Here is a 13,465-nt window from a genome sequence, read left to right on the forward strand (position 1 = left end):
GTGGCCAAAGATTACATTAATTTCCTTAATAAGCGTGGAGGGACCCGTACTGTGGAAAATTACTTTTCTGAAAAGCCAAACGCAAGTTCGATCAGTGATCAAAGACTTGGACAAATCTTTTGCTATGGTCGTCGTTCACGTGAGCATCAAATCCCATCGGTCAGACATTGTCAACGCCACGGCTCCGCCCCGAGTCAGTTATGACCAAACGACTTGCAATCAAATCACCGGATTCTGTCGTCGCTCCATGTATCAAACAAAGCAGTCTCAGATCAATACAACTTCTGTTAAGGCCAGCTACACAGGGGAATCTAATAACAGAAGTATCCAGGTGTGGCCTGGTTAAACAAGCCTAATCATGTACTACTAGCTCACGTGGTGACGCAATTCCAAAATCCACTACTAATAGTATTGCTCACGAGAGTACTACATGAGGACCATTAGTACCACGTACATCCGCGCCGCCGGCTCGCCCATCCGCGCCGCCTTACAATGCCACTGATGACTTGCCCGTCCACCCTCGTGGCCGGCTCACATGTTTGCGCCGGCTTACAATATGACGGATAACTTACCCGTCCGCCCCCGCGGCCGACTCAGCGTCCGCGTGGCTTACCGCTCCTACGATTGACTCGCCCGACCGCACCGGCTTACAATGCCGCGGCCGGCTCATCTGTCTGCTCCCGCGGCCGACTCGGCCGTGATTGGTTTCAGCTTCACCGTGATGGTCATCAACTCCGCGGTGGATAATTTCTGGCCTGACATATCAGGTGAAATCAATCCAGTAAATTTTTATATATTATATATTGTTTTCTTTAAAAGGAGCAATTACTCTGTCCTGTAATATTTTTACACAGGACAATTTTTATGCCATTCACAGACACGCGTATCACGGTCCGGTTGACATCAACATACGGCCGACTCACCCGTCCGCACCGGCTTACAATGCCATGGCCGGCTCATCTGTTGCCTGGGCGAATCAGGACAATTGCCGAGCCTTGGGCTACCAGTTTCCATCTCCACGACCGAGCATTGAGCCGCCGACGCCTTTACCGGTTTCCGCTTCTGAACCGCCCACCGCGATTTAAGCCTGAGCTGCACCTGCCGTGCGATGAGCCGCCGGGGCTGTGTTGAGTCGCCCCTGCTGTGTTGACCCGCCATGGGTTGCCGGTCTATCTGAGCTGTTTTCTGTTGCGTTGAACGGATCATCCGTCATCCGAACAGTCAGGTGATATCTATCCGTTTAAAGTTTATTAGCATACATTGTTTTCTGTCAAAGAACAGTTACTCTAGTTTGCGATGTTTTTGATACAGGACAATTGTTCACTACATCAACACAACGTGGTTGACTCGCCCATCCGCGCGGCTTACCTCGCCGGCGATCGATTCGCCCGTCCGGACCGGCTTACAACACCACGGCCGGCTCATCTGTCTGTGTCGCCTCTGATGCAACGGTCATCTTTACCATCCGTCCCTCGCGGGTTGGTCTATATATACACACTGGGCCGCACCTGTATGCATGAGCTGTTTATTGAATATGAGCGAGTCACTGCTTGGGAAGCCCGGTTTTCTTCCAACAAATAGGAGGCGAATTATCATGTATTATCAGCCGCCGTCTGCACTGGATGGTTCAATGGGCAGGCGCACAAGTCGATGCCACTACAGTTTGGTTAACTTCAAAACATCCAGTTGGAAGGAACCATTGGCCGAGTTGCTGACACGGCTCATACGGGATCATTCATAACCCGCCGCAGTCACTTCAACCTTCTGTGGACTCACATTGCGCTATCAATACCAATGATATACACCTTATGCTATGGTCAATATGGAGAATCTCAAAGCCAACTCCTCGAGTCGTCTTGAGACTCGGGGGCTACAATGATATGACTCGGCATCATTGGTCGATTTCAATGCATTCAAGAACTCTGGGTCATTGGAGGGAAAAATAACCCGGTCCCGAAGGCTGCCGCCATATTGGTGAAAAGTTTAAAGGCCGTCAGAAATTTTCCGGCTTAAAAAGAAGGATTCCGGTTTAGATCCGGCTCGAGAGACTTGACATCTCCCACAAAGCGCCGAAGCTCTTAAATATCCGGTTTAAAATCCGGTTCAAGGGAAATTTATCTGCCACAAAGTTTTGAAGCTCTCAAATCCGGTTCAAAATCCGGTTTAAGGTAAATTTGTTTATCACAAAGCTTTGAAACTTTTAATATCCGGTTTTTCCGGTACAAAAAGAATTTATCTCTCGCAAAGTTCGAGTTCTCAGGAAAAATTAAAGGACCAAAAAGAGTCTTTACAAAGCACAACCCAAACATAGGTACCCTGCTTTAATGACCATTGGGAGCTGATCGTATTCGAATTTAGCTTAACCCTTTTGGTGTGACCCTGATCGTATTCGAATCAGAGTCGTTAAATATTCTTATGATCACTAGGGGGCTTCCTGTTCAAACATAGGTCGTATTTGAACCAAAGAGAACATAGCTGTCGATACCCTTTTGATCGGCACACCGCCGAGCTCATTGGGGAGTTTCTTGGTCATATTTGAACCATAGCTCAACCCCCTTTGGGAACCGACGTGGATCGTATTCGAATCAGCGTCGTTAAACAACTCTCAAGGTCATTTGGGGGCTTCCTATTCAAACATAGGTCGTATTCGAACCAAAGAGAACATAGCTGTCGGTACCCTCTTGATCGGCAATGCCAAAGCCACTGGGGCTATATGATCGTATTCGAATCTTAGCTTAACCCCTTTGGGATGGTTTTCTGATCGTATTCGAATCAGAAGCCTCAAAATTTTTCGAAGTCTCTTTTTGCAAACAATTTTTGGATTTTATTTGAAGCTCTTTTTTCATATCTAAAGTGTATATGAGTGGTTGCTATTTAACCCGGCTTGATTTTCGATGATAAATCACCAGCTTATGACAATCATCATCTATGTGGAAGCATTGGCTTCTAAGGATCGGGTTATCACCCTTACTGCACAGGTCATGTAAACCGGCAGTACAAATTCGATATCACAGTGGTTATATGTGAGATATTATGACCCGCCCTGCGGTAAACCGCCAAGGGATCTTGTGATCTACTTGTGTGCAGGATAAGACTACATTTGGGTGGTTACCCGCCCTGGCTTTTAACGTTAAGTCGCCAGGGCATATGTTGTTTAAACTCTGTGCAGGATTTACAGGGCTATCACTTACATAAATGATTAAGTTCAAGACCATCATCAAAGATTGAAATTGGTGTCTCAAAAGGGTTATCAATTCTTGGTTTTCTCAAAGGCTATAAGCCACCGGGTTGTAAAAATTCCGGCTTACATGGAGGCGTATTAAGTCGCCATCGGCCAAGAGCCGCCGGGTATTTAAACTCCGGATTGACTTATCAACAGATGAGGTATTCAAGTCGCTTTGGCGCAATGGCTATTATTTTATCAATGGATATGATTTATTCTACAATGGAAAGAATAGTCCCGAGTCGCTGCAGGCTTACGACCCGGCACTTGGGGGCTAATGCAAAGTCATTTTTTTCTCAACTTATTGAAGACCCGACTCATCACATTCTAAATGAGCCGGCCCTTGGGGGCTACCAATTGCTCTTGTCAAAAATTCAAGGTACACAAGCCTTAATCTATTATATTGAAAGATCCACTATTCAGTTGGTGGAGTACAAAGCTCTTAACCTTGTGGACGTGGGTTCAAGCCCCATGGTGGAGATTACATCATATACTGTTATTATCAATGAATCATATACAAAGTCCCAGCTCAGTAATATCTTACTGACCCGGCCCTTGGGGGCTACACATTGCTGGTCAAGTTACATGATCATATTCACAAAGTCCCTGCTCATTATTGCATAATGACCCGGCCCTTGGGGGCTACAGGTGATATACATATAAGGGGGGAATCTTCAAATTCTCAGTTTTGAGTAGATCAGATTGACCCGGAGTTTGCAACAATCATGATCCGGTGTCACCAATAATTATGACCCGGCGTCGGCAACAGTTATGACCCGGTGCTATCAATATTTACAAGCCGGCAATTTTGGTTATGATAAACCGGCAAGTTTTACCTCTTCAAGCCGGCCGAAAGTCAGATGAGTATTTCAAGACCAATATATTTTAAGCCGGCGCTTTGGAAGCCGATTCAAGTGGATTATTTCTTACAATATTTCTCTACAAGAGACCAATGCCAGCAAATTGACTATGAAGCTGGCCTATTGACCCGGATTTCTTAAAAGAAGTATCTGGATTTTTTGCATTCACAAAGTTTGAACATATCTACTAAAGGAGATTTGCGATGAGTTCATGGGCATGTATCAAGAAGGAAATGACAAGGATTTAAAGATGATCAGGTGCCGGCTTACAAAAATTTAACCCGGAGCACAACCTATCAAGTTTGTTCTTGTGTTTATTTTACAGGATCAGTTTAACATGGATGAATCCAAATCAAACTGGGGGCTAATGTCGGGGATATACCCCGCGGTATGACCTGGTCGGAATTGGCGACTCACTGATGACCCGCCCGGAGCTTGGCGATTCACAGATAACCTGCCTGATCTTGGCGACTCATTAGTAACCCGGCGGGCGGTCAGATGGACAACAAGGCCCAAAGCCCAGAAGGCCGGCTCACATTATGATGGGCCGGATTAAGAGGAAAGGGATGACGAATATTTCCTTTACGAGGAAGCAAGACCCGGACTTGTAATCAACTTGTAAGAGAAGATAGACTAGTCGTAGTCCTACTAGGACTCCACATATAACCCGCCCCTCTAACTTATATAAGGAGGGGCGGGGCTCCCCAAGAGGGACAAGGAACAAGAAACAATCTCTAGGGCTAGACACCGAGAGCCGGTTCCCGGCAACTCTCTCATGAGCATAATGAGACCTAGCCACAAACAGCATGTAGGGCTATTACCGGATGATGTTTCCCGGGGCCCGAAGCTGTCTAAATCCTTGTCTTGTGTTGCGTCTCTCGATTCCGCCCAACCCCTCTCAAGCTACCACATAGATGCGCTGGCCTCGCGACTAAGTCCTGACACTAAGGACATCTGCCGTGACAATTCCACGACACAAAGGAAATGACACAAGCCCTGAGCATATCTTCAAGGATTTGACTGACTCACTCGACTTGGCCACTAGTTTGAGGATGGAAAGCTGTGTTGAAGCGAATGTTGGTGCCCATGGCCTTCTGGAAGGAGTCACAGAACTTAGAAGTGAAGATGCTTCCACGATCTGAAGAAATCAATTGTGGAATGCCATGCAAGGAGACAATCCTGGAGGTGTATAGCTCTGCCAACTCAGCTGCTGTGATGGATTCTTTGATTGGAAGAAAATGAGCCACTTTAGAAAGCTTGTCGATGACAACGAAGATAGCATCATTTCCGCGCTTGGGCTTTGGAAATCCAGTCACGAAGTCCATTTCGATATGATCAAACTTCCATTCTGGGATAGCAAGAGGTTGGAGGAGACCAGCTGGTCGTTGGTGTTCTGCTTTCACTCTTCGACAGACATCACATTCGTTCACGAATTGAGCGATTTCTCGCTTCATTCGAGTCCACCACTACGACTGCTTGAGGTCATGGTACATCTTCGTACTTCCAGGATGAATGGAAAGAAGAGAATTGTGTGCCTCGTTCATTATGACTTTCCTTAGATCACCTTTAGGAACCACAATCCGGTCCTCAAAGAATAAAGTGTCTCTGTCATCAATGCGATAGCACTTGTATTTGGAAAGACCCTTGTCAATACCACGTTTCACCTTCTTCACCATGGTATCCAGGAGTTGTGCCTCACGAATTTGATCTTCCAAAGTAGGAGAGACTATGAGGTTGGCAAGAAAGCCTTGAGGAACAACTTGGAGATTCAGCTTGCGGAAAGCTTCACAGAGGTCCAGTTGGAATGGCTTGAGGATTAAGCTGTTGCAATAAGCCTTCCTGCTCAAAGCATCTGCAATGACATTGGCTTTGCCTGGAGTATATTCAATACTCGGATTGTACTCTTGAATCATTTCGGCCCATCGAGTCTGCCTGAGATTGAGGTTGGGCTGAGTGAAGATGTACTTGAGACTCTTATGATCGATGAATATGTCCACTTGTCTTCCCAACAAGAGATGTCTCCATGTTATTAATGCATGGACAACTCCCGCCAACTCAAGATCGTGAGTGGGGTAGTTCTTTTCGTTGGGCTTCAACTGACGAGAGGTATAGGCCACAACTTTCTTCTCTTGCATTAGCACAGCACCGAGACCTTGAAGAGAAGCATCACAGAAAACTTCGAATGGTTTGGATTCGTCAGGAGGAGTTAAGACAGGAGCTGTGACGAGTTTCTCTTTGAGAGTGTTGAAAGCAACGTCACACTTAGGAGACCAGACATACTTCACATGCTTCTGGAGGAGGTTGGAAAGAGGCTTTGCAATCTTAGAGAAATTCTCAACGAATCTTCGGCAATAGCTTGCAAGACCAAGAAAACTGCGAAGTTGCTTGACATTCTGTGGAGGTTCCCAATTCACAATTGCAGACACCTTCTCGGGATTAACAGTGATGCCCTTGGCAGAGATGATATGACCAAGGTAAAGAACTTCATCGAGCCAAAACTCACATTTTGAAAACTTCGCATAAAATTGATACTCTCTGAGCTTGTCGAGCACCAATCGCAAATGTTTGGCATGATCCTTCTTATTCTTGGAGAAGACCAAGATATCATCGAGATACACCAGGACGAATTCATTGGTATAGGGGTTGAAGATGAAATTCATCATCCGAGAGAATGTTGGAGGAGCATTGACAAGGCCGAAAGACATGACAGTATATTCATAAGAACCAAAGCTTGTTCTGAATGCTGTCTTGGGAATATCTTCTTCATGAATGCGAATCTGATGATAACCCATTCGAAGGTCAAGCTTGGAGAATACTTTAGCACCTTTAAGTTGCTCGAATAACTCATTGATGTTGGGAAGTGGATACTTGTTCTTGATTGTCTTCTTGTTCAATGGACGGTAGTCGACACAAAGTCGTTCCGTGCCATCCTTCTTCTGGACAAAAAGAACACCACAACCCCATGGAGATGAACTCGGCCTGATCAAACCCAGACGCTCTTGTTCATCGAGTTGTTTCTTCAATTCCTTCAGCTCCTTGGGTCCAAGCTTGTATGGACGCTTGCAAACGGGTTCAGTGCCAGGCTCAAGATCGATAACGAACTCAACTGGCCGGTGAGGAGGCATACCCGGAAGCTCTTCTGGAAAAACATCTTGGTACTCACAAACGACTGGAATTTGAGAGATGGCATTCAATTCGCCCTTCTCACTGAGAGAAAACAACCGAATGGTTTCATCACAAGCGGCATAGATAATCACATCCTCAGAAGAGTGTGTCGATTGAATTTCCTTGGCAGCACAATCAAGTTGAGCCTTGTGCTTAGAAAGCCAGTCCATCCCGAGAATAAGATGAATATCCGAGTCACCAAGAACAATTGGAGAAGACAGAAATTTATAGTTTCCCATCTTGATGGAAACATCGGGAGCAACCAAACTAGAAGTCATAAGCTTTCCCGGAGAAACAACTTGCATAACTTTGGATAAAATCTCTGTGTCAACATTGTGCTTCGATGCAAATGGGTATGACATGAAAGAATGCGATGCACCAGTATCAAATAAGAATTTTGCAGGAATATCATTAACTGAGAGATTACCCATTATCACATCAGTAGATTCCTCCGCTTGAGCTGCATTCATCATGTTCACCTTTGCAGACTTGGGATTATGCTTGACCACTGCATTGCTGGAAGATCTCACAGGAGGAGGAGGCGGAAGGCGCCTTTGGTTGAAGCACTTGTTAGCATAGTGACCTTTCTGCTGACACTTGTTGCAAGTCACCTCTGAGACTGGACGATGATAAGGAGCATTCGACTTTGGAGCTTGATTCTGAGACTTGTTCTGATAGCCAGAGTTGGATGAGTGGGAAGATCCATGGCCACCTTTGTTCTTTTGCTGGTAAGGCTGACGAAACGGAGGAGGAGGAGGCAACCAGAACTTCTGTTGCTTAGCAGCCACTAGTGAGGAAGAAGAAGACTGAACTGCGTCCCTGACTCTCTTCTTAGAAGCCTCACACTTGAGCTGAGCAGCCTCTTGCTTCAGTGCCATATTGTAGAAATCATCATACTTGGTCGGCTCAAAAAGCACGAGAGGTAATTGCAGATCTTCTCTAAGGCCACCTCTGAATTGATAGATCATGCTCTTTTCATCAGGAACGTCTTGCTTAGCGAAGCGAGAGAGTTTCTGAAACTGAGTATTGTATTGATACACGGACATGCTGCCTTGCTTGAGATTGCGGAACTCCTCACGCTTGCTCTCGACAACACTTTGTGGAATGTGGTGAGCTTTGAAGTCTCGGCGGAAATCATCCCAGGTAATCACACGACCTCCTCTGGAATCTTTGTATTGTTGATACCACTCGGCAGCTTGATCCTTGAGTTGAAAAGAAGCGAACTTGACAAAGTCCTCAGGCCTGACATTGCTACATTCAAAATGCTTGTTGATGTCCACGAGCCAATCATCGGCATCTGTGGCCTCGGCACAGTAGCTGAAAGACTTGGGCTGATTTGCGAGAAACTGGTTGAGAGTAGCGAAGTGAGGCTGATTGTTGCCTTGGCCTTGATTTCCTTGATTGCCTTGCCCTTGGGTGCGTTCTTGCAAGAGTTGCAAAATCATCTGAGCATTAGCGTTGGTGGCTGCCATGATAGCTTGCCATGCCTCCGGAGGCGGAGGTGGTGGCGGAGGGTTCGCCTGACTCCCTTCATTGCGTTCCGGATTCTGACGCGTTGGCGGAGCCATCCTGAAGAGGGTGACATCCGTTAGCATCTTGATAGACAAATAGACAAGTAGAATCAACGGATAGAAATTGCAACATATAGTCTTCACAATAAACATTCGAACGAGGATGAACGAATGAATTCCATAGTAAATCATCACACTTCCATTAAGTTGAGAAGCCACTTAGAAAAAGGTATGGAATCAACATTTGACTTCGAAGCAACTTGAATACCACAATTCAAAACAAAACAAAGTATTGGCTTGCAGAATAAGCCGGAACAAACATATGATAGAGATTTCGTCCGAAGTTTTCGTGGTGGGGCCCACACGGGCTCGATCGTACAGCACCATCATGTACAAGGCAGTGCACATGACATACGAAGCGTCCCCAAGTCGGCATAGCCAAGGACTCTTTAAGACACTACGAGACCACTGTAAAACCAACCGTGGAAAGGCGGACCACTAGACGTCGAACCCCAATCTCATATCATGCGTCTGTCGGAAAGATATCCTAGGAGCTACTTGAATTCCCACTTATAAACTCCCGAAACTTTCTGGTTATGCAATCTGGTGTTGGGGATACAGGGGACACAAAATATATCACCCAAACTAGCAATCCCTAGATCCAGCTGTATCCATCCGTCAACACATAACCAAGAAACCTTCGGAAAGCGTGTACCTCAACCTTCGAAAAGCATCCGTTATACGAGTTATGGCAATACTCCCGAACTCCCGCCCCAGTACTGGGTGGCGTTGAGGTGATCTCACCAACAACTGCATAAAAGAGATTTTCGATGTCGGCGAAACTCAGGTATTCCAGAACTGCAACGATAAAATTGTGACGACAACACCTCGGAGCTCAACTCCCCGGGACACTGCCACAACCCCTAAATGTCAGGAGGCACCAAGAACAATGTTCTCGTCACAAAACCATCGGAACGATTCTAAGATACCCGCGTGATCCTAAAAAAAATTAGTGAAATTTGAGGAGAGAAGAGTCAAAACTTCTACGTCAGGAGGCCTCACCAGAGCGACGAAGAGACTGAGGAGTAAAAAGAATCCTACTCTCCGATATATATAATCCTAAGACTCAAAACATTTTTGTTCTAGACTCAACAATGCTAGCGATTCGATCAAGCAGGGGGCTCCTAAGTCGGGGATGGCTCTGATTACCAACTTGTAACGCCCACGATGCGGCAATATCTCCCACGTGTCGAGGCACGACTTAGAGGCATAACCGCATTGTGGTTTTGTCGCAAGAAGGGTCATCTTCACACAATCCCATGTAATGAACAAGAATGGGATAAAGAGTTGGCTTACAATCGCCACTTCACACAATACATAAATTAATTCATACATCATCCAAAATCCACACAAAGACCGACTACGGTCAAATCCAAATGAAAATAAGATAACCCCAAATGCTAGATCCCCGATCGTCCCAACTAGGCTCCACTACTGATCATCAGGAAAAGAAACATAGTAACGACCACGTTCCTCGTCGAACTCCCACTTGAGCTCGGTTGCGTCATCTGCACTGGCATCGTCGGCACCTGCAACTGTTTTGGTAGAATCTGTGAGTCACGAGGACTCAACAATCTCACACCCGCGAGATCAAGACTATTTAAGCTTATAGGGAAGGATGGTGTAATGAGGTGGAGCTGCAGCAGGCACTAAGCATATATGGTGGCTAAACATACGCAAGTGAGAGCGAGAAGAGAAACAACGCAACGGTCGCGAAGCTAGAAATGACCAAGAAGTGATCCTGAAACTACTTACGTTCATGCATAACTCAAACCGTGTTCACTTCCCGGACTCCGCCGAGAAGAGACCATCATGGCTACACACACAGTTGATGTATTTTAATTAAGTCAAGTGACAAGTTCTCTACAACCAGACATTAACAAATTCCCATCTGCCTCATAACCGCGGGCACGGCTTTCGAAAGATAATACCCTGCAGGGGTGTCCCAACTTAGCCCATTATAAGCTCTCACGGTCAACGAAGGATAAACCTTCTCCCAGGAAGACCTGATCTGTCGTGGAATTGTCACGGCAGATGTCCTCGTGCAAGGACTTAGTCGTGGAGCCATCGCCGCTAGGAAGCTTAAAGGGGTTAAACGGGACAAAGCACACGAAGATTATACTAGTTCGGCCCCTTACGTTGAAGGTAAAAGCCTACTCCAGTTGAGGTGGTATTGCTTAGGGTTTCGATGACCAGGAGCTAAACCGCTCTGCCTGGCTATCAATCTGATCTTACCTGTCCTGAACCGCCGCCGGGTCGTCCCTTTATATAGAGAGGTTAATGCCCAGCGGCTCTCAGAGTCTTGGCCGGCTTATAAACAGCGTCCGGCTCGGACTCTTAACTATTCTTGCCTTACACTACAAGTCATGCCACAACGGCGGTTTACCACTACGGGCCTTAAGCCGCCTCTAGGCCTTAAATCTATTACTAAACCGCCATCCCTAACCTATCCTTGGGCTTCTTGAACGAAGAGTTGTCGCAACGTAACCCGACCCATCTACGGCGGGTTACACCAGTAGCTATATCCTCAACATTAGGCCCCAGATTGATTTGAACCGGTTCATGTCAATCTTCAGTACCTTAAGAGAAAAATCTTCTGGCTTCTGTTTGCGCGAAGGCTATAACCCGCCATGACGTCATCTTCTGGATTCTTGGTAACCCGCCGTGACGTCATCCGCCATTAATGCTCGTTCCATCCAACGTCTCAACGGATCCTTATCTTAATAACTATCCCGAAAATCGAGGCGCCTCTGCAGCTAGATAATCATGTCTTCAGCCTCCTCGTTTCTCGTGCCCACTCATCAGTCGTCCCTTATAAATAGGCCCGGCCCTCAGGTCTTCGTCACTCTTCCCTTTCCATCGTCTTCCTCCTCTCGACACCCCAGAGCCCGAGCTCCGCCGTCGCTGCCGCGCATCCCGTCTGCACCAACCAAGGCCGCTGCATCGACCTGTCTTGACCAGAGAACCGCGACGTATCTCCGCCGCTCGTCAGCACCAGTAAGTCCTCGTCGTCCCGTATACTAGATCCACATTAGGGTTCGCAAGTTCTTCTGTGTTCTTCGTGGTTCCTCGCGATTCCTTCGCAGTTCTTCCACAATGGCTCCCTTTGATCCAAGAGTAATGCACAACTCCGGCGGTAGTCGTTTCACGCCCATTTTCAATATTAGCAGACCCCTTTGCTTGCAAAAAGACCTCATTTAGAGCTTATGAACTTCTCCGTATCAGTTTTTAGGTCTAGAAATTTTTCTTTTCTGGACGACCGTTTGATCCAAAATAATCCCTGTAATCTGTGAAACTTGTTTGTGCAACACTTAGGCAAAAACTGCATCTGTTAACCATGGCAGGTCATATCGCCGGCTTAAAAGAAGCCATGCTTTGCGAAATTTCTGGATCATTCATAATAGAGTTAAATAACTTAATTGCTCATGATATCCACGGCAGCTTAAATAACCTGACACAATTAACCATATATCATTAGGCCCTTTCATAAGCCGCCATCTTGAATACTGAACTGAAATTTTCCTCCGGCTTAAATTTGAACCGGAAACTTTATTTTGTCATAGGCTTCCATCTTTCACAATGCCACCTAAGGCTCCCAAAGCACCCATCACATGCAACTGGGTTAGATCCAACATCATCGACAGCATCTTAGCTGACTTCGTGAAAACAGGTTATTTGCCAAAGAAAGAGGTCATGTCCTATCGTGCTCCTGACCCGTCAGAAGAGAGGCATCAACCCAAGGATGGGGAAGTTGCCATATTTATTGATCACATGAACCGGGGCTTTGCTCCTCGCGGCTCAAAATTCTTCAGAGATGTCCTGCACTTCTTTGACCTGCGACCTCAAGACATCGGACCCAATTCTGTGTCAAACATCTGCAACTTCCAAGTGTTCTGTGAGGTGTACCTTGGAGAAGAACCCAGCTTGCTGCTCTTTAGGGAGTTGTTTTACCTGAACCGCCAGAATGAATGTGCCAACGGGCCTAGCTTGGAACGTGGCGGAATTTCAATCCAACGACGGAGAGATTGTCTCTTTCCTTATGCTGAGCCGCCAAGCCACCCGAAAGATTGGAACCAGACATGGTTCTACTGCCAGGACACTTCTCCGGCTGACGAGAACCCTCTGCCCGGCTTTCGCGCCCTGCGTCTGGAATCAAATCACCCCTTGCCAGACAAATTATCTCAAGCTGAACGTCAACCACTTACACCCACCATCAACAAAATTAAAGCTCTTCTGGGGAACGGCTTGAATGGTATTGATCTGGTCCAGGTCTGGGTTGCCTGGCAGGTGATTCCTTTAAGTCGCCGCCCCGGCTTGATGTGTGATTACACAGGCCAGAAAGATGATCCTCTACGACACAGCCCAGACGACTTACCTGAGGACGTCATTGATGACACAACCAAGTCGCTTCTGAACGAGAGCCTGGCAGATTGTGGGAGAGTGGGCTTAAGCCCTTTCTGCAAGACTAACCCGGCTCCAGCGGTAAACCATTGACCTGAATGCTTCTCCTTCCATTTTAACAATTTTGTCTTAACTTACTAACCTTTGTTGTATTTTACAGGCTAATGATAAATTCTGGAAGGTCAAGTATGACCACGAAGCTGCCAAGAAAGCCAGAAAAGTTAAAAAAGCCGCCAGGAAAGCCG

The sequence above is a fragment of the Triticum aestivum genome, chromosome 1D, assembly GCF_018294505.1.
Source record: "Triticum aestivum cultivar Chinese Spring chromosome 1D, IWGSC CS RefSeq v2.1, whole genome shotgun sequence".
Classification (NCBI taxonomy): Eukaryota; Viridiplantae; Streptophyta; class Magnoliopsida; order Poales; family Poaceae; genus Triticum; species Triticum aestivum.